Below are 21949 nucleotides of genomic sequence, written 5' to 3' on the forward strand. Positions count from 1 at the left end.
ATTGCTAGAAAGTATCTATAGCAAGCAGAGGCACATGAATCCACAGTAGATATTAAATACAAGCTTCCAGTATTTTTTTTGCCTGGAATGCAGGGGAAAGGAAAGTTCTCCTGGTCTCTTGAGATATCTGCTTGGACCACTTTGTTAGCACATTCTCTTGTCTGTTTTAAAATTACTTATTTTATTTCTGTGTCTGTGTATATATGTGCACATGTGTGTAGGTGTCTATAGAGACCAGAAGAGAGTGTTAGATCCCCTGTAGTAGGAGCTACAGGTAATCGTTTATTACTCAATGAAGATATTTTTAGTCAAATCTGGTCCTTTGGAAGAGTAGCCAGGAACTTTTAGCTGTTGAGCATCTCTCCAGCCCTCCGTGAACTTCCGTACACTTGTGTTTTAATCCATGGTAGTTACCTAAAATTTCACAACGTTCTAGTAAACAATTATTTCTCAGGTGCTTCCCTTGTGAAAGTAGGAATAATCAGAGGTTGATGTGCAACCTCCTTTTTGTTTTCTGGATCAAGCCTGTTGAGATGAGACTGTGACGCTTTTAGAATCTACTCTTGCACCCAGAAGTTCACCCAGCAGTTTGACACACACAACTCTTTGTATAGTCAGTTAACTTATTATATTTAAATCAATGCAGTAATCACTGTGAGTCTAGGCACATGATGTATTATAAGAACAAACAGAACGCATCTGGCTAGGGATCAGAGAGAGTGATACCAGATTTGATACCCCAAGGTACTGAGAAACAAGCTGCCCTGCCTAAAATGAGAATTTTTGGATTTGGCTTAGTTAGTGTTGTGGCAATCAGTTTATGTCTAAATACAGAATCTCCACTAGAGACAAGTGTTTTAATAAAATCCCTACATATTTTCCTTGGTTCTATAAGTGTACAGCACCTTGAATCCAAAATTAAGATCTGAAGCTAGCTTTTACCTCTTTCTGAGAGAATAGCAATTAGAAAGAAAAAAAGAAAGAAAATGGCAGCCTTAGATAATATAGCATTAACTGATAAACTGCCACCTTGGCACAGTCACTGAGGGAGTAGTACTGTCATTTCCTTTGACTGTTGTTTATGTCTATGCCATGCACATTTTATCCTGCCTGTACATTCTGGCCTGTAAAATGATGAACAGCTGTAATTTTTCTTCAATATATCTCCTAAATCGCTAATTACCTTTTCTAAACACTTACATTCTCATTCATCTGTGCACAGTTTGCAGAAGCCCCACTGTCAGCTCCACAGTCCCCCACAGTACCAAGGGAAAGCCACGCACCCACTGGTAAACAACTTTACTGCATTTTCCCCTTCTAGGAGCTGCTTTATTGATCACTTAAGAAAGGTTTAATTGTAAAAGTGCCAAATGGAAATCCAAAGAGTGTGCTCTTTTTTCTTAAGTAAATTAGAAGTAAGTTGTGCTCTAGAAGCATGTTGTGGAGCCAATGAGATTCAAGACATGGACAGCATTCAGTATCATTCTTGTTGTCTAATAGTAACTCCCAGGATATTTGCAGAGAACCTCAGATTTTATTTAGTGGCTCTTGACTTCCAGCTATCTTCTCTCAAATAATCGTTGTTAACTTCTGAAATGTAAAAATTAAAACAACTATCCAGAGGAGGCTCACTGGGCACCCCACTCCTTTTTATAATTCAGCCAGATGTTATCATGAAACTAATTATTCTTTGAGTATTGCAAATTGGAGGACAGACTGCTTCATCATAATTATCCCAGAGGGGCTACTCTAATAAAAAGGTGTATATAAATGCCCCAAGAATATCCCATTACCTTTATATAGTTATTTTTTATTTACCTGTATTTTATGTATATGAGCATTTGGTTGCAGCAATGTATGGGCATCATGTGCAAGCTTAGTGCCCATGGAGGCCAGAAGAGGGTACAGAAGCAGAGCCTATGAGCTGGAGTTGCAGGCAGTTGTGGACCACTGTGTGGGTTCTGGGAACTGATCCTGGATCCTCTAAACTGCTGAGCCATTTCTCTAACAATTCTGGGAAATCTTTATCTTTATAAATAGAAAACAATGCAGCCCAATGGTCCTGAAAGTCACTGTCTTCCAATGGATGCTGAATTTTGAAGCTAGTTCATTATCGTAAAATACTATTTTATCTATTTATCTTTATTTGCATGCGTGCATGTGTGTATTGTGCATATGTGTGCACCATCATATGTGTGAATGCAGGAGAGCACATGCATAGGTAAGAGGAGAAGCCTAGATGTCAATTTTTGTTTTCTGCAGTGTTTGAGCCAGGTATCTTATTTTCTGCTACCAATACCAAGGTAGCTGTGCTGAAGCTTGCAGATACCTCTGCCTATCTCCCCTATCTCTGTGAATGGGCACTAATGTCATAGACCCTTGAACTAAATGCCTGGTTTCCATGTAGATTCTGAGAATTCAAGCTCAGGTCCTTTTGCTTGCATTAGTGTTTTCACCTGTGGTGACGTTTCTCCAGGCCCAAAATATAGTCTTAAATATTAAACAGATATCATTTAATAACCAGCAGTACCAAGTAATAGAGTTAGTTTTGACAAGAATTTGGAAAAGCACAGCTGTTGCTGTCATTGGTTATAAGGTTAGTGATGACCAGCAATGACCTACAGAAGATAACACTAAGTTTTAAGTATACTGAAAGCAGGACAATATGTTTTCCTCATCTTCTTTGGCAGCTTAATGGTATGATGGTTCTGGGATGAACATTTTGTAGATGATAGCATTATGTTGCAATATAAAAAGCATGTGCATGTCTGTTCTAGAAGGCACCAAGAAACACTAGGAGATAGGGAAGCTTTAGAAAGTTCCATCCTCAAAAAAATTTTTTGAGAAAAAAATTAATAAACAGAGGCTGACAACTGGAGCACAGTTAATTCTGCACTGAATGCATTTTGAGCAAATGGTTATGGGATTAAATAATTAAAATGCTCACTTTTATAGAAGTCGGGTAGTGGAAAAAATGAGTCCAAGTGGAACATGTCAAATCTTTTGGTTACATTGATTACCTATAATTTTTATTTACCACTTTTGTGCAAGGACAGCGATTGACTCAATTAGGTTTATATTGCTGTAAATAGACACCATGGCCACAGTAAGTTTTTTAAAAATATATTTATTGATTTATTTTATATTACAACCACAGTTTACCCTCCACCCTTTCCTCCCAGTCCCTTTTCCCACCCCTTCCACTCTTCAGAAGGGGTAAGGCCTCCCTTGGGGAGTCATACAAAGTATGGTATACCAAGTTGAGGCAGGACCAAGCCCCTCGCCCCTGTATCAATGCAGAACAAGGTATTCTACCATAGCGAACTTCATGCACCCTGGATAAGTCCTGGCCCCTGTGCCATATAACTATCACACACATTCACAGGGCTTAGTTCAGGCCTAAACAAGATCCCCAACTGTCAATCTATAGTTCATGGGTTCCCAACAACTCAGGTCAGCTGTCTCTGTGGTTTTCCCAATCATGCTTTGACCACCCCTCACCACTTGTTCATATGATCCCTTCTCCCTCTCTTCAACTAAGCTCCTGGAGCTTAGTCCAGTGCTTGGCTATGGATCACTGCATCAGCTTCCATCAGTTAGTGGATGAAGGTTCTAGGATGATAATTAAAGTAGTCACTAATCTGATTATAGGGGAAGGCCAGTCCAGGCACCCTCTAGGCTAGGAGCTTAGTTGTGGTCATTCTTGTGGATTCCTGGGAATTACAGAAGCACCTGGTTTCTCCCTAACCCAACAATGACTCTCTTGATCAAGATATCTCTTTCATTGCTCCTTTTCTCCATCTGTCCCTCAACACCATCCTTTCAAGCCCTCATGTTCCCATCCTCCATCCTCTCCCTTCTACTCCCCTTTCCAGTGTACCCAAGAGATCTTAACTATTTTCCTTCCCTGGGCTCTCCATATGTGTCCCTCTTAGGGCCCTTCTTTTTACCTAGCTTCTCTAGGGTTATGTATAGTAGCCTATTATTCTTTGCTTTACATCCACTCATGAGTGAGTACATACATATTTATCTTTCTGCATCTGAGCTACCTCACCCAGGATTTTTTTTCTAGTTTCATCCATTTGCCTGTGAATTTCAAGATGTCATTGTTTTATTAAACTGTTTTCACTGAGTTATATATTTTTCTCTGTTCCCCTCCATTCCTTTCCCCTTTCTTCTGCCCTCTCCCATGGTCCCCATGCTCCCAATTTACTCAGAAGATCTTGTCTTTTTCTACTTCTCATGGAGATTAGATTTATGCATGTCTCTCTTAGGGCCGTCTTTGTTGTCTAGGTCTCTGGAATTGTGAATTGTAGGCTGGTCTTTCATTTCTTTATTTCTAAAAGCCACTTATGAATGAGTACATATTATATTTTTATTTCTGTGTCTGAGTCACCTCACTCAATATGATATTTTCTAGATTCATACATTTTCTTGCAAATTTCAAGGTGTCATGAGTACTACACAGTAGATGTCATTGTTTTTTACTACTAAGTAATACCCATTGTGTAAATGTAACACATTTTTATTTTATCCATTTTTTGGTTGAGGGGCATCTAAGCTGTTTCCAGATTCTAGCTATGACAAACAATGCTGCTATAAACAAAGTTGAGCAAATATCTTTGTGGTTTGACTGTGAATCCTTTGAGTATATGCACAAGAATGGTGTTGCAGGGTCTTGATGTAGCTTGATTTCCAATTTTCTGAAAAGCTGCCATACTGATTTCCAAAGTGGCTATACAAGTTTGCACTCCCACCTACAGTATGGGAGTGTTCCCATTACTTCACATCCTCCCCAGCATAAGCTGTTATTTATGTTTTTGATCTTAGCCATTTTGACTGGTATAAGATGGTATCTCAGATTCATTTTGTTTGAATTTCCCTCATGGATAAGGACATTGAGCAATTCCTTAGGAAAGAGGGGATTTCCCATAAGTATGAGCAAATATGGGATATACATTGCAGTAAGAATAAGCCCCTCCCCATTTATTAAGGCTGGGCAAACAGCCCAGCATGAAGAGTAGGGTTTTAAAATCTAGTAAAAGAATCAGAGACAATCTCTTTTCCCACTATTAGGAGTATACAAGAAGACCAACCTATATAAGTGTAACACATATGCAGAGTATCTAGGTCCGTCCCATGCAGGCTCCCTGGTTGTCTCTGTGAAACCTTATGAGCCCAGGATTTGGGGTTTTCTTGTGGGTACTTGATCCCTCTGGTTCCTACAATCCTTTCCCAAATACCTCAACAGGAGTCCCTGAACACCAGAACACAGCAATTCTTACAAAGGAAAACATTTGAAGATGGCTTACAGTTCAGGGGTTTAGTCATTATTTTCATGACAGGAAGCATTTGGCAGGCAGGCTGACAGAATTGGAGAGGTGGCTGAGAGTTCAACATAGAGATTGTTGGCAAACATCAGAAAGAGAGAGACACTGGGTCAGGCTTGAGCGTTTGAAAATTCGAAGCCCATCTCCAGTGACACACTACTTTTCAATAAGGCCACACCTACTCTAACAAGTTCACCCATCCCTATAATGCCATTGCCTATGAGCCTACGGATGATTCTCATTTAAACCAACACAGAGGCACTCAGCATTGTTTCCCACAGGAGACATTAGCTATTTTGTAATTGTTGCGCCTAAATACCTGGCAAAATCATCTTCATTATGAGAGGGCTGATTGTAGCTCACAGTTTAAGTTTATCATTGTGGGGAAAACATGGTGGCAGGACTGTGAAACAGGTGTTCACATGGCCTCCACTGGCACAGCACAGACAGAGACAAATGCTGATGTTCAGCTGGCTCTGTCCTTTCTATTCATTTTAGTACCTTGGGTCATATATACACATACATACACAACACACACACACACACACAAACGCACATACACACACACACACACACACACACACACACACACACACACGCTCAATGGCCACTGCTTCCTATGCTCTCCGGGATACTCAGTGGCTTATATAGATATTGGTGATTATGTCCAATTCTGTTTAAAGACTCGGTATTATTTTTATTTGTGTGTATGTGTATACACGTCATGTCTATGTCGGTACCTGTGGAGGCCAGAAGATGGTACCGGATCCTTTGGGGCTGAATTTATAGGTGTTTGTGTCTGAGTCTCTACCATATATGAGTTCTAGAAGCTTTATGACAAAACTTTAGAATAGTTAGGTTCTCTTAACTGCTATTGCAGGCTATCACTGATAATATAGTATCCACTTGATTACTGCAAACCTTAATTTTCATATTATTAATGACAATCAAATAGATAACCAAGTTTCTTTTTCATAATTTTGTTCTAATACAGAATTTCTCATCTTTTTTTTTTTTTTTTGGAGAAAGGTTTCACTATGTTCCTCAGGCTCCGCCTGAAGCTCACTATGTAGACCAGGCTAGCCTCAAATTCCCAGCAATGATCTTGCTATTCAGTATATACATGGATTGAAAAAATGGACTACTTTATAATTATGTATAAATGTTAGACATCTGTTAATGTACTTGGGCTTTTAATTTATATTTTCACATTGTTTTAAATATTTATTTATTTATTTATTTATTTATTTATTTATTTATTTATTATGTGTATAGCATTCCTTTCACGTGTGCCTGCAAGCCAGAAGGGGGCCCCAGGTCTCATTATAAATGGCTGTAAGCCACCATATGGTTGCTGGGAATTGAACTCTGGACCTGTGGAAGAGTAGTCAGTGCTCTTAACCTCTGAGCCATCTCTCCAACCCCCTATTTTCACATTTATTGTTCCTTTCTAATGGAGTCATATTTTAAAACTATTTCAAAGAGTAAATTGGATCCAATTTGGGAACCTGGGGGCTCTAAAAACCCATTTATTTTTCTTCAACATTGACTTGGATAGCCATGCATGTTCAGTTCAGTGTCTCCTGTTTTTGACACATGCTTTTCATGAATGTAAGCTATGTTGTTTGGGAAGCTTGTAGTACTTCATTTTGGAATTTTTATGCGATGAGAGGTTTTTTATCTTTTCCTAAGTCTGCCTCAGCCCTTATTCAGAGTGTTATGAACCCTGCTCATCTATTCTTCCAACTTTCTTTAGCTCTCAAACTTCCTGCTTGCTATTTATTCAGCTATTCCCCCTCTTTAGTATTTTAACAGCCGAGACTTCTATTAGTGAATGTTGACTTTCATATTCCATATATCTCTTAAATATTTTTCATTATTTCTGCCTTCTTTATCCCTTTAGCTGCCTCCTGGAGTATTCTTAGACTTAATTGTTCAAGTCATTGGTTTGCTCTTTAGCTGGATATGACCAGAAAACCTGCCAATTAACTTTTAACTCACTTTCATATTTAATATTTTTGTTTGTCTTTATGCTCCTTTTATATTTTCTTCCCCATATTAACCCTTATCTCAACAAACACATTTACTCTACCTTTCCAAAATTATACTTTTATCTCTTGCTGCATTTTTTATTCTTATTTAGTGTGTCTTTAAAAAAAAAAAAAAACTCACTTACCCATCCATTACCTTAGATTCCTGCTGTGAAGGAAAGTTTATGGGAAAGTCTTTACCTTTCAGGGAACCTTCTGCAAGGTAGATGTACTGACCAGAGAAGTTTGGAATGTTGCACACTCAGCAGTGTCTCCTGGTGGTGGGAGAGGGAAAAGCTGCTGTGGGTACCATGGCTGGAGCAGCAATCTAGACTGGATTTTTACACTTTAGATCTCTTCAGGGTTTTTAGTCATTGATGTCAATTTGTTAAGATGAGTGCATTTTAAAAATTATTTTGGGTATTATATGAAGCGGAGGCGTTCATTATGGCTTGTACTAGATATGCTCCTTGTTACTTTGCTTTGTCCTCTTGCCTCACTGCCTTCATTTACACTGACGTATCTTGACTTCTTAATGAGAAGTATAACACCAAATAACTGTTAGAGTTTAGCATCTATATGGTGTACTGCATTCTGTTTAGTTAACCTAATTTCTAAGGAGACACCATTTCTGTGAATTTGCTTGCATATTCTCTCTCTCTCTCTCTCTCTCTCTCTCTCTCTCTCTCTCTCTCTCTCTCTCTCTCTCTCGTGTGTGTGTGTGTATGTGTGTGTGTGTAGAGGCCAGATGACAGACAATCTTGGGTGTCATTCCTCAGGCACCATCCATGTTTTGTCTTAAGACAGAGTCTCTCAATGAACCTGGAACTTAAATTGAGCTAGTCTTGCTGGTCAGTGCTTAGGGATCTGCTTGCCCTTGCCTCCTAAGTGCTAAAATTAGAAACATACAGCACCAGACCTGATATTTTCATAGGGCGCCCAGGATAGAACTCAAGATCTCCTGCTTATGAGGTAATCACTTCCCCAACTGAACCATCTTCCAAGCTCCTAAAGAGACAGCATTAACAAAAGAGAGATATTTCTGCTCAGCAGGAATTGTGTTTCAAGATCGAAGAAAGGGTTGACATCTTTTCAAAGACTTGAAAATAAATGATACGGAAAAACAATATGGGACAAGGGAACAGATGCGAGCTCATTTCTGGTGAGGAGCTTCAGTGGGCCACTTGTTTGGTGGGTTGGTATGACATTTACGTTTATGTCAATTGCATAGATTAGAAGGAGAACATCTCTTGTGGTGAAGACAAAGGGAAGTTATGATGCCACAATGTCCCCTAGTTGTTAAGAGCTATTGCTCCAGAGTCTCATTGTTCAAACGCTGGCACTGGCAACATCATTAAATTGGTTTGTTCATGAGGGAATATAGTACATTAGTGAACAATTCAGTCGTGACTGAGTATGTGTATTAGAAAGTATGTCTTAGTAAATTTCTGACATTGTAAATCTAAGCAAGATTTAGTGAGCAGCATTCCTCGGAAGGGGCGATCATATATTTACCAGGCTTAGCTCAAGGAAGCTCAGCTTTCTATCATATTTGGGTAGGTATTTCAGTTTTATAATTTGTTTTTGCTGTTGTCATGTTTATTATTGTTGGTTCTTGTCCAGGGAAATAGGTAACAGGAGTATGATTAGAACTCAGTGGTAAAAACACAATCCCTGTAGTTTTTTTTGGCTTTCTCCCATGATTCATAAAAAAGTAGCATTTATTGTTTTAGTTAAGTATTTTTTAAAAGTGATTAGAATCATCTGTCTTTGGCTCTAAAATTATTTCCCAGGTTGCTTCTATAAGTAATTGAGTTATTAGTTATAAATCTAAACCTTGTGAAACACCCTCAAATGTGGAAAGGAAAAGAAAAGCTCTTCATAATTAAAGTACAGATTTTCTTTTAAAACAATAAGATGAGAATTATATTTATACAGTATTTTAGAGTGGATTTCAAATAACCGTTGCTTGCAGCAAGTTTGTATGCTCTTTCCAATTTGAATAAATATTATTTCTTTGATTTTTTTTGCAGTTTTGTGGTTATTATTATCTTAATACTCATTTGATTTATATGAGAAATATTCATTCATCTACCACCTATAATAGTTTGTTTGCCTGCAAAAAGCTAGTATATCTATTTATTTAAACATTTCCTTCTGTGCTGGCAAGAGGCTCAAGTAGTGAAGGCCCCTGCTACCAACTCTGATGATGCAAATTCAATTCCTGGACCCACATGATTAAGAGAGAGAATCGGCAACTTATCTTCTGACTTTCACTTCTACTCTGTGGCATGTTCCCTCAACACGACTGTGTGTACCTGCACACACAAAACAAACAAACAAGCAAATAAATAAAACACAATAAGGTTTTAATATACTTTCTTCTCTTTCCCCAAATACATCAGCACACATCACATCTAAAAGCTCAATTTATTTAATAAGTAAATTAATATTAATATGATATAAATATAAGGATTTTTAAAATCTTATCACATTTGTGTTTTGAATTGGAAATAATTATGTCATTAGAGATATATTCTAAGAATGTTTTTAAGATAGGTGGTTTATTATGATTAGGCATACAAAGTCAACTACTGCCAAGTTATATTAATGGAAGACATGTTAGAACTATAAAATAGTATAATAGGCAATAAATATGCATTATTGGTAAGAAAGGTTAAAGTATCATAATATTAGTGCTTAGGAATAAATTTAATAATTACAAGAAACAAATATACAGAAAAGTTACATATGTAAAATAGCCTTTTTTCTGCTCAGCAATACTTTCAAATGTAATCACATAAAAACACCATGTTCTTAAATGTTAAAGGGAATATCACGCATGAGAAAGTGTTGCATCATTCTACTTCCAAACCTCCTTCACAGCCATTGCCAAGACTGAATATAGATGCAGTTTCACAGGCACACTTACCTGGCTGGTGATTCTAGATCCTGCCAAGCTGGGATCATCAAGTACGATCAGACCAAAGGCAGAAGTGCTTGCTTTAACACTGGCAGTTCAGGGACCAAGTTGTGTAAGCTCCTCTCTTTAAATAAAAAAGATGAGTTTTCTCAAGAGAAACATATTATCCTTAGGTTGACAAGATCATTTTAGGAACAACCCCTGCACTGGCAAAAGAAGGAAAAAGAGAAACCTTGCTTTCTGTTTGTTTGTTTGTTTGTTTTTGCTGTCGAACCCCAAACTACAAAAGCATGGCCACGCTGAGATAACAACTTGGGTATAATCTGAAAAGGGCATTGCATTTGTGCCATGTTTGCACAGGGGAAAATCAGAATGTTTAATGTTTGGAACTAGCTGGAGTTTTGGGCAACCACTGGGGTGTTTAGAACACACACCACACTGATAAGGAGTTCTGTCTGATGTGCTGAGAAACCCCTCACTGACATATAGAAACACAGCACAAAGCAAGCTTGACTCGGCACACACACATTAGTTTCTACTTAGTTTGTAAGAAAAGGTTTTCTGATTGAAGTTCCGCTTCTCCTAGCTGTGTCAGTTCAGAGGATGCACCTAAGAAGCTACACAGGCAGTCTAAAGACCTTGTAGCGTGCCGTAGCTCCTTACTGAGCAGGTGTTGAAAGCTGGATCTCTTCTAGCAAAATTTCACCTCCTTTTATAAAAAGAAGGCATTGTGTGTACATGTGCCTTACCTTCCTCTGGTGGTTTAGAATGAGAAAAGTCCTCCATAGGCTCGTGGACACTTGGTCCCCAGTTGGGAGCACTGTTTGAGAATGTCACAGAACCATGAGGAGGTTCAGTCTTGCTAGAGGAAATACGTCACTGACGGTGTGCTTTAAGTGTTTATAGCACCATCCTACTTTCTTTTTCCTTCTCTGCCTCCCTTTCTCAGCATGCTGAAGACTATCCTACTGAAACTGTAAAACAAAGAACTCTTCCTTAAGTTAGCTTTAGTCATGGTACTGGATCACACCAAAAAAAAAAAAAAAAAAGAATAATATTTTTCTCTTGACTGGTGCCCATATGTGCATTCATTGATTCTGTTTCAGTCTGCCTTTGTCTTTGCCTCTCTCTGTGTGTCTGTTTGTCTCTGTCTGCTTTTGTTTGTGTCTGTGTCTGTGCCTCTGCCTGCTTCTGTTTCAATGTCTGTGTCTTTCTGTATCTCTCTCTCTCTCTCTCTCTCTCTCTCTCTCTCTCTCTCTCTCTCACACACNAGAGAGAGAGAGAGAGAGAGAGAGAGAGAGAGAGAGAGAGAGAGATCTATGAAACTCACAATTTTACATAAATGTTACATATAAACTTTATATAGAGACTCTTCCATTTGGGGAAGATATTATAGAAATCAGAGAGTTTTGTAACATTAGCTTACAACACAGACTGTCAAAGACCAGTCTAAACACATTTCCTAATGATAAGTAGCAGCTTATTAATGTCACTTACACCTGAACTGAATGTCAACTCTCCAGTGATGGACTGCACTCTCAAATGTGAGTCAAGGGAAAGTCTTCCTTGCTTAAGTAGCCTTTTCAGGCACTTTTCCTTAGAAGAATGAGGAAAATGATTTCTGCAGCACATCATTAACTGAAGTGAAAGTGGTTGTGTGGAAGCACTTTGAACCCAGTAATTCAGATAAACAAGATGACCACTGAGGTCAATGAGTGGGGAGCAGATGCAGAACAGATGCACTAAATAAGGAAATGCCGTTTGTCCTGCACGGAAAACAAGCAAACAAAGACAAGGGCAACTTTGAAGGATATGAAATAGAAAATATGAGGTTTTTAAATTTCCAGGTGTTTTCTTCAATGTTCCACTTTCTTACTCCTGGTAACATTGGCTACCCATGACAGAAACTATACAAAGTCAAGGGGCTCATATGGTATCATTATTGTACCCAGTAACTTGAATGCTTTTGAAAATAACATCAAAATGTTAAATCATTTATATCTTAAAACTCCTTAAGAACTTTCTCTGGATAACAAAATAGTGAAATTTGAGTTCTGAGAGCAATACCTACTTGAATCTAGCCCAGAAAGCTAGAGCTCGGAGCTCTGCAACCTGTAGGCATTATGAGGTAATCTCATGGTGGTTCCAGTTACATTTTTAGAAGCCCTTCTTGAGTTATGGATATAGCTTAGTGGTTGAGTATTAGCCTAGCATGCTTGAGTCTGTGGGCTTAATCTTAGCACCAAGTAGAAATCTGCCTTGTAACAGAGATAATACTCAAATACATGAGGAGTCCAAGTAGATCTACATTAAGCCAGGAAATGATCGAATTTGACAATGACTCAAGGCCTGAGGAAACAATTTTCCAAAAAATCATCCATATCACTACCATACACACACACACACACACACACACAGAGGGAGAGAGAGACAGAGAGAGAGAGAGAGAGAGAGAGAGAGAGAGAGAGAGAGAGAGAGGAGAGAGACAGAGAGACAGAGAGACAGAGAGACAGAGAGACAGAGAGACAGAGAGACAGAGAGAGAGAGAGAGAGAACTTGTTAACTATTACAAAACTGAAAGTTTAAAATACAGTGACATGTCCCGGCATACAGGTGAAGAGTATATGTTTTCTATGTTTTGGGCACAGTATGGAAAATAGAAAATGCTTTATTTCTGGGAATGTCAATTCATAAGCTATCATCAGAATCTATTTATTTATTTTTTCCAAACAGCTACAAATGAAAATTTCATGATTAATGTTCAGAAATCCCACTTTTGAGTATACAAGTAACACAATTAAGACTGTTATGTTTGCATAATAGTTTTATTGTAGCATTACATATTGTAGCATTGTGCACAACAGACATGGGATGGATGTGACCTAAATTTTTACTGGCGCACAAATGGTTAAAGGTTGGATGCAGTAGAGATGACTCGTGGTTATGTGTGCTTCGTGTTCTTACAGGGGACCTAGGTTCAGTTCTCAAAACCTGGTCTCAGCAGTCCACAAATGCCTGTAACTTCATCAGAAGAGGATATATCCTTCTCTTCTGACCTCCATGAGCACCTCCACTCATGTGCACATATTCACAAACATCTACATACATTCACATACCTGAAAAAATCTCAAAAATTTTCATGCCATGGAATACGTATTTATTCTTACAAAAGAAGAAAGCTCTTTCATTTAACCTCATAGACTGCTTATTCTGGAAATTTCTTAGAAATGAAATATAGCTATCTAGGTTGTTTTATTTATTATAAGTTTTCAAAGTTATTTTTTAGCATATTAATGGATAGATCTGTGACATGCATCAATACATCAATCCTATTATATTTTCATTTTATTGAGAAATATTTGTATACCTCAATAGGGTGTGTTATAGAAACTTAATAAATGTATATAATATGTAATAATCAAACTAAGAGTTCCATTGGGTTAAGCGTTAATCATATTCATGTAGTAGGAATTCTGTGCTACCTGTTTTGATCTGTGCCACACACACTTTCACCAACAGTTACCCTTCTGTGCTGTCGAATCAGATTCCCTTCTTCCTAACCCTGCCTTGGAGTTCTCAGTTCTTCCTGCCTTCTCTCCACACTACCCTGCTGCAATCTGTTCTTTTCATCAAATTGGCTGGTTCTTTTCTGTTGAAATTAGGAGTGGCAGGGCTACGTCCCCGGCACCCAGCTCCCGCATGGCTAGCTTATGCCCGAAATAATTACACGGAAACTGTATTCTTTTAAACATTGTCTGGCCCGGCTAGTTTTAGTTTCTTATTGGTTAGCTCTTACATATTGTTTTAACCCATTTTTAATATTTTGTGTAGCCCACGAGCTGGCTTACCAGGGAGGATCTTAACCTGCTTCTGTCTGGAGAGGGAGAATCATGGCGACTCCTCACTCAGCTTCTTTCTCCCTTTTTTTTTTGCATAATTTATGACTTTATTGAAAATGGGGCTATAAAAGGTGTTTAAAGTCATTTCTTTCCTTAACACACCTTTAATAGCACTTTTTTTAGTTTATTCCATTAATACTCTTAGAGAAATACGTCCCCAACCCTTTGAAAAGCTGGGCCCTGCAGTTAGTGACTCTCCATGCTGGTTAGTTTGTGGTGGTTGGATTAATGAGGACCAATGATGATAGGTATTTGAACAAGTTTAATGACAAAACCAGACTCACGAAACCAAGGTTCCAGCAGAGTACCCGGAGCAGGCAGGAAGGGGCAAGCAGCATCTGCGCGCCCAATTTATCAGTAAACATACACCCGAGGGCAGCCCGACCCCAAGGGGAGGGAGGGCTTATCCCTACACTTTTCCACAAATAAGTGAGACTATGCCCTACAGCTCCCTGTGTCTTATTTATTTTTCTTAGCACAGTGATCGTCAGTTTCACTCATTTTGTTGTAATTAGCAGGATGTTATCTCTTTTATACCCTAAGTAATCTATGTTTACAGCATCATACAATTGCTAACCCATAATCAACTGATTAAATTTATTGTTGTTTATAATTTTTGATGTTATGAATATTTCCAATTTGTATATTTAGCCTGAAACTTTCATTTGAATCTTGATTTATTGCATTCCTTATATCAGGTCACATTTCTCTAAGATAGATGCCTAAAATTAGAATCATTGTAACATTAGTTTCTTTTCATGTTCCTATGATAACTGACAACAGCAACTTAATAACCAGAGAGTTTATTTTAGCTCAACATTTAAAGCGATACTGTCTACCTTGCTGGAGAAGGAAGGCAGGGCCATGGGACCTTTCAGTGGCTCTTCATTTGGTATCTACAATCAAGGAAGAGAGAGGGATTAATCTTAGTGTGTATTTTACTTTATCCATATTTTTTTATTCAGCCTGGAAATGTTAGCCTAGGATGAATTCCTCTGCCTTATTAAAACCTTTCTGTGAACTCCACGCAGATACAACTGTCATGGATCTCTTAGTAGACTCTAATCAAGTCAAGTTGAATATGAAGATTAGCCATCAAAGCTGAATCTTAGAGTATATTTGTTTATTTGACATATTAAGGAACTACCAACCTGTTTTTTAAGCTGGATACCACATTATACACATTTGTAAATTATGAAGAGGCTCTGTTCTCTACATCTTATTAGTTCATAGCAATCTTTTGTCTTTTTCAGTAGAGACATTCTAAGGTATGTGTGGTCATTAAGTTTTTGATTTTTAAATTTATTTCATTTTTCATAATGATGTTAAATAGCATTGTTTTTTGAGACAGAGACTTACTGGATAACTAGAACTGGCCTTGAACTTTGTATGTAGACCAGGCTGATTACAAATTCAAAGAGATTCTCCTGCCTCTGTCTCCTAAATGCTGAGATTGAAAGAAGTGTATAAGCCCATCAGACTTGGTTCAAATGGCTTTTTATATGATTATTGCCCATTTGAAAAATCATCTGCTCAGATATTTTGCCTATTGTTTAGCTGGAATTTTAATCTCCTTTATTGGATTATTTAGTTTATGTCACACATGAAGATTAGTTTAAATCTGTTCCTGTCTGTAAACAAAGACTGTTCATTTCCTAGCTGCCCAGACACAAATAATCACACAGAAAATATATGAATATATATTATATATGAGTTATATAAATATATGTGTTATAACACTGTTTGATCAGTAGCTCAAGCATTTTTCTGGGTAATTTATATATATTAAATTAACCACTTTATATTAATCTGTATATCACCATGAGACTGTGACCTACCGGCAATGTTCCTATGAGGGTCTTTCTCCTTCGGCAGCTATGTGGCTTGGCATCTCTATGACTCTGCCTAATCCCCCCCACCTCTCTATCTCTATCTCTATCTCTATCTCTATCTCTATCTCTATCTCTTTCTCTTTCTCTTTCTCTTTCTCTTTCTCTTTCTCTTTCTCTTTCTCTTTCTCTTTCTCTTTCTCTAGCTCTATCTCCACCTCTATCTCTGTTCTGATTTCCTGCCTGGCTTTACTCTGTTAAGCTATTCGTCCATACAGCTTTATTTATTATCCAATAAAAGCAGCATATATACAGAAGGATATTCCACATCAGCTACCCTAATTATTTAATATGTTTAAATTAACATTTTTAATTGAAAACAAGTTATGAGGTCTCTATTGCTAATCCTTGTTGACCATGTGCATGTGTTTTGGAAAGATGATGTTAAATCATTGATGCCACTACCAGAGAAACGACTATATATGACCTAACAAGTTGATTTGCTAGCTTGTATCTTGGTTCCATTTTAAAAGCAAATAATGTGTTTTCTAAGGACTTCATGGTTAAAACAGGAAATTGGGAACAGTGTTGAAATTCTATAGTCATATTGCTAAAACTTTTTTTTTTTTGGGTTAGGAGACTTTCTTATTTAAATCTTTTTTTAACATATTTAGCCCCAGTTATCCCTCCCTCCTCTTTCCCTGTCCTCTCAACTCTCCCATGACCTCTTACCACTCTTAGAGGGGAAAAGATTTGCCTTGGGGAGTCAACAAAGTCTGTATACCAAGTTGAGGCAGGACCAAAACTTTCCCCACTGTATCAAGGCTGAGCAAGATATCCTGCCATAGGGTAAAAGGGGCCAATTGTTGTAGAAAGAAGACCTGCCTGTTCTTCCTTGCTGCCAGGCTAGCTTAGCACTGAAATAATCACACAGAAATTGTATTAATTAAATCACAGCCTGGCCCATTATTTCTAGCCTCTTATTGGCTAACTCTCGCATCTTGATTTAATCCATTTCTATTGATCTGTGTATCGCCATGTGATAGTGGCTTACCGGAAAAGATTCTAACTGGCGGTATCCATCTAGACACCATCTAGATCCATGGCTTCTCTTGAATCTGCTTTCTTCCTCCCAGAATTCAGTTCTGTCTTCTCTGTCTACTTAAGTTCTGCCCAATTAGGCCAAAGCAGTTTCTTTATTCATTAACCAATGAAAGCAACACAAAAACAGAAGGACCTCCTACACCAGTAAAAGTGTATTTCTAAAATAAAATGTTTGTGATGAGTGACAAAGGACCATCTCTTTTTGGGGGAAAACCCAGCACTGTGTGTGGATATGCTCATGGTACATAGTGTTGGTTTGTTTTTCCTGGATCCCATATGACATGACAGTCTGAGGAAAAAACCTGTGGAACATTTCAGGATCTATATATTGTTTATTGAGTTAATATGTGCCTAACAGTTAGTCTTTCTCATTTCAGGAAATATAAATAACTTTCGTGCACGGATTTCAGGTGGTAAGAAAATGAGAAAAACAACACATGGTTTTGTATTTCTAGTTTACACAGATGGAATCTCATCTGGGCTCAAAACTATCTAGATGAAAATCCATTTTTTTGGTCATTACAATTCTATACCATGTTGCTGGCTTATAGCCATAGAGTTTATGCTCCAGTGAAATCATGCTTTTAGAAGATCCTGTCTGCTCTTCAATCACTGAATGATCATTGTCATTCCACATCATTTCTTTACACAGTTTCAATTGTGATATGCTGTCATGTGGTCCTATATTCTAGTGCAGGTGACTTAGAAAAACATTCTACATGCAGTGAATGATAATATGTCATCTGGCTGTTAGCTAAGTATCTTCACCTGGTAGTACTAATCAATACCATAAGCATTAGTTACTTTTTTCTTTGTTGTGGTCAAATATCTGATAAGGAACAATTTAATAAGAGGAGGGTTCATTTTGGCTTATAGTTGGAAAGGAAGTCTACAGAGGCAGGGAAGATATAAAACAAGGAACCGGTGGCACCAGTCACAGAACATCTTTAATCAGGAATCAGAGATGGAACATCAAGTAAGATCTGGCTATCCTCTTATACCATTGGCACTAATATAAGTTAGTATAGGCATTATAGAAAATAATGTAAAATGTCCTCATAAAACTTAGAACTATCATATACAGTATAGCAATTCTGTTTTTGGATGTATTCCCAATATAGCTGAAATCTCTCTACCAAAGAAGTATCTGAGCCCTCATGATCACTCTGATGAAATATTTATTATACTCAAGCATATATATATATTTGGCATTAATAACCCACTTGCACCAATGAAACTCCATTCTAAATGTTCCCTAGATTTGCAAAACACCATTACCAGCTTGGAATCCATAATTCAAATGTGTACATTTAGAGGATATTTCACATTTAAACCGCAATACCATATTACAAATAATCAAAGACAAAATTTTTACAAAGGATTATTTATATTATATGGTCTGTTTATTTCCTTATAGCATCTTTTGAAATATAATTAAACCATAAATTTTTTATCTTTCTGTATGTTTTTTGTATGTGTTTGTGTTTATTTCAGAGAAACTTGAGGAAGTTGATGGTATACTAAGTATCATTTATATTCATTTTCCAGCACCTACCATGGTGTCTGTTCATAAAAGAAAATTTGAATTCATGTACTGATTATTACAACTATTATCAGTGTTCTTGATAGTACCATCATTAATTTCATTAATTGTCATTTGTTGAGCCCTGATTGTGTACTATGTCTTCGCATGTCTCACTTATTAATTCTTATCAGTATGTATAATATGATACCATTGTCTCAGTTTTATCAATGAGTGTATATGCACAAAGTTGTGTGCAAAATAGTGCTGGTAAGAGATTGAATACTCTTCAATAAATCTTCATGGTTATTTCTATGTTTGTGTGTTAAAAGTATTTTTCCTTTTTTAAATTTTATTGATTTTTATTGAGCTCAACATTTTTCTCTACTCCCCTCCCTGCCTCTCCCCTCCCTTTCAACCCTCTTCCAAGATCCCCATGCTCCCAATTTACTTAGGAGAGCTTTTCTTTTTCTACTTCCCATGTAGATTAGATCTATGGATCTTTTAGGGTCCTCATTGCTGTCTAGGTTTTCTGGGATTGTGATTTGTAGGCTATTTTTTTTTTGTTTTATGTTTAAAAACCACTTATGAGTGACTACATGTAATGATTGTCTTTCTGGTCTAGGTTACCTCACATGATGTATTATGTGCCTATGTGAGTCTAGGTATGTACATGCCATAGCATGAATGTAGAGATGTCCAAGGGTAACCCGTCAGAGTCTGTCCTCTCAATAAACCCTGTATGTAGTCAGAGGCTTCTAGTTTGTTCCCAGCTTCCCAGACTTGAAATGACCACACAGAAACTGTATTAATTAAATCACGGCTTGGCCTATTAGCTCTGTCTTCTTATTGGCTAGCTCTTACATCTTAATTATCTCATTTCTATTCCTCTGTGTATTGCCACCTGGCTGTGGCTTACCAGCAAGGTTCTAGCTCCTCTGTCCCTGGCAGAGGCTACATGGCATCTCCCAACTTTGCCTTCTTCCTCTCAGCATTCAGTTGAGTTTTCCCTGCCTACTTCTACTCTGCACTATCACAGGCCAATCCAGTGTCTTTATTCACTAACCAATTAAAACAAAACATATACAGAGGAACTTCCCACACTCACACTACCTGTAGGTTCTGAGGACAGAACTCAAATTATCTAGCTTGGCAGTAAGTGCCTTTATCTGCTGAGCCATCTTGCTAGCCTGCTTTATGCATTTTGTTAATAAGAATTTCATGCACAGTGTATTCAAAACATGAAGAGATAAGGAATCAGGATCTATTTGAAATAGTCTCTAGCCAGTGGAATTCAGACTCACAGGAATTTTCCTGTCCCCTGTGTGGGTGTAGCACAGAGATAGGAAAAGGTTTGTCCATGAGACAAGTTAGCTCATGCATTTGGAAGAAAACATGGTTCCTTTTAATATCCTTTCTGTTCTACATGCCCATTGGAAAGCTTATCCAAATGAATAAAGTGCACACTAAAGAGTATTGATGGGCAATCTAGCTGCAACATATCATCTTTGATAACTGAATCATAATGATGATACTTTGGTTTTTGATTTTTCCCCTTTGAGAGAAAGAAAAATTGAAGTAACTGAAGCCCATCTCTGCTCATCGGAGGTATGAATCTCTTGGCACTTGTTAGCATAATCTACTTATGGGAGAGACATAAACATGGAGTGAAAAGCTTGCAGAATGATGTGCTGGATGCTATGGTAGCATCCTAACTTAGATAGCTCATGGGATTTTTTGCCCCCAATTATTATTCCAAAACCTCATCTGAATCCTTCTGACACTAAATGTTCTTTACAGAGACAATACAATCCTATAATGTGCAAAATCTGTAAAGTAGCAATTCATATATCTCTGGTGAGATGGAAGAGACTAATTACCTTGAGTCCTGTTAGTTTCTTCAAGCAACGCCATTACCAATTTGTATAACAGAGCAAATTAAAATGTCACAGTATGTATTTCTGAGGATAACCACCACAGCATTTTAAAACATTCTTCAGCACGGAATTTTGAAAACCCCAATCCAAGGATTAATTTGGCATGTCTTGCCAAGGAAGACAGTGAAACTGTCTCCAAAAGATGAGTTAAAAAGAGATTTCTAGTTTATTTTAAGAGTACATTAGTTTCTTTTTGCAGAAATAAGTGTTTCTTGAGTGTCCCAGGGAGAATATAATTTAAGAATAGTAGAAGACATGCCTTTGGTCATTGGACAAATTTGGGAAGACACAGATTCCATTATTTCTCAAAGAAAACTCAAAATTTGTTTCCTAGGAACTGTTAGTTGAATTCTATTTTCTAGGCAAGCATATCCTATGGCAAAGGAAGTCTTTCTCTTCAATGTTATTCTTACATAAATAAGGATGTTCAGATGGTCATGTCAGGGAAAGGTTCTAGGTCCATCATGTAACAACTGCATGGTTTTAAAATGTAGTTATTTGGGGACTCCAGAGATGGCTCAGTCCTGGCTGAATTCAATTCTCAGATCCCCTATCTGGTTACTCACAACAACCTCTAATTGCAGGTGCAGTGTATCTTATGCCCTCCTCTGGTCTCCATGTTTACCTGCACCTACATGCACATATACAAGTAATTAAAATAAAAGAAATTCTTGTCTTGAAAGTGCAGGTGTTTTCAACTTTTAGAATTTTTCTAGGTGCATGGTGGAACATTTAAAACTTCATTAAGCTACATTATAAAGCTGTTTTTTAATGTCTGGTGTCTGCCTTGTGTTACATTGAAAATTCATATTCGTAACCATAGCCTTCTTACTAAAACATCTGCAATTGTCCATGTTAGGAGACAGGATTGATACCAGTTAGTGAATAAACAAGTACAAATACTTTTGGCTCTTAGTCTTGTTTTGAAAATTAAAAAAGAAAAGACAAAGAATTGAATCACAGCACATGGGAAATGGCTCAGTGATGTGGGAGTGTCATATATCAATCTGTTGATTTCATTGGTTAAGCAATAAAGGAACTCCTTGGCCCTGATAGGTTCAAAGATAAGTGGGAGGAATAAACAGGAGGAAGAGGAAGTGAGGTCAGACTCTGCTCTGCTCCCGGAGAGACCCGACAGCTCTGCTGGAGCAGAGACGCCATGCTCAACTCTCCCAAGATGGACAGAGGCTAGAATCTTTCCGGTAAGCGCACCTTGGGGTGCTTACACGCATTATTAGAAATGGGCTAGTCCAGGTGCGAGAATTAGCCTGTAAGGGCTAGAGTTCATGGGCCAAGCAGTTCTTAAATGAACACAGTTTGTGTGTTGTTATTTCGGGCATGAGCTAGCCAAGCGGCCGGGGTGTTGGGGACGCAG

This window comes from Alexandromys fortis, unplaced genomic scaffold (assembly GCF_014885135.2).
Source record: "Alexandromys fortis isolate MF-2015 unplaced genomic scaffold, M_Fortis_MF-2015_v1.1 scaffold_109, whole genome shotgun sequence".
Lineage (NCBI taxonomy): Eukaryota > Metazoa > Chordata > Mammalia > Rodentia > Cricetidae > Alexandromys > Alexandromys fortis.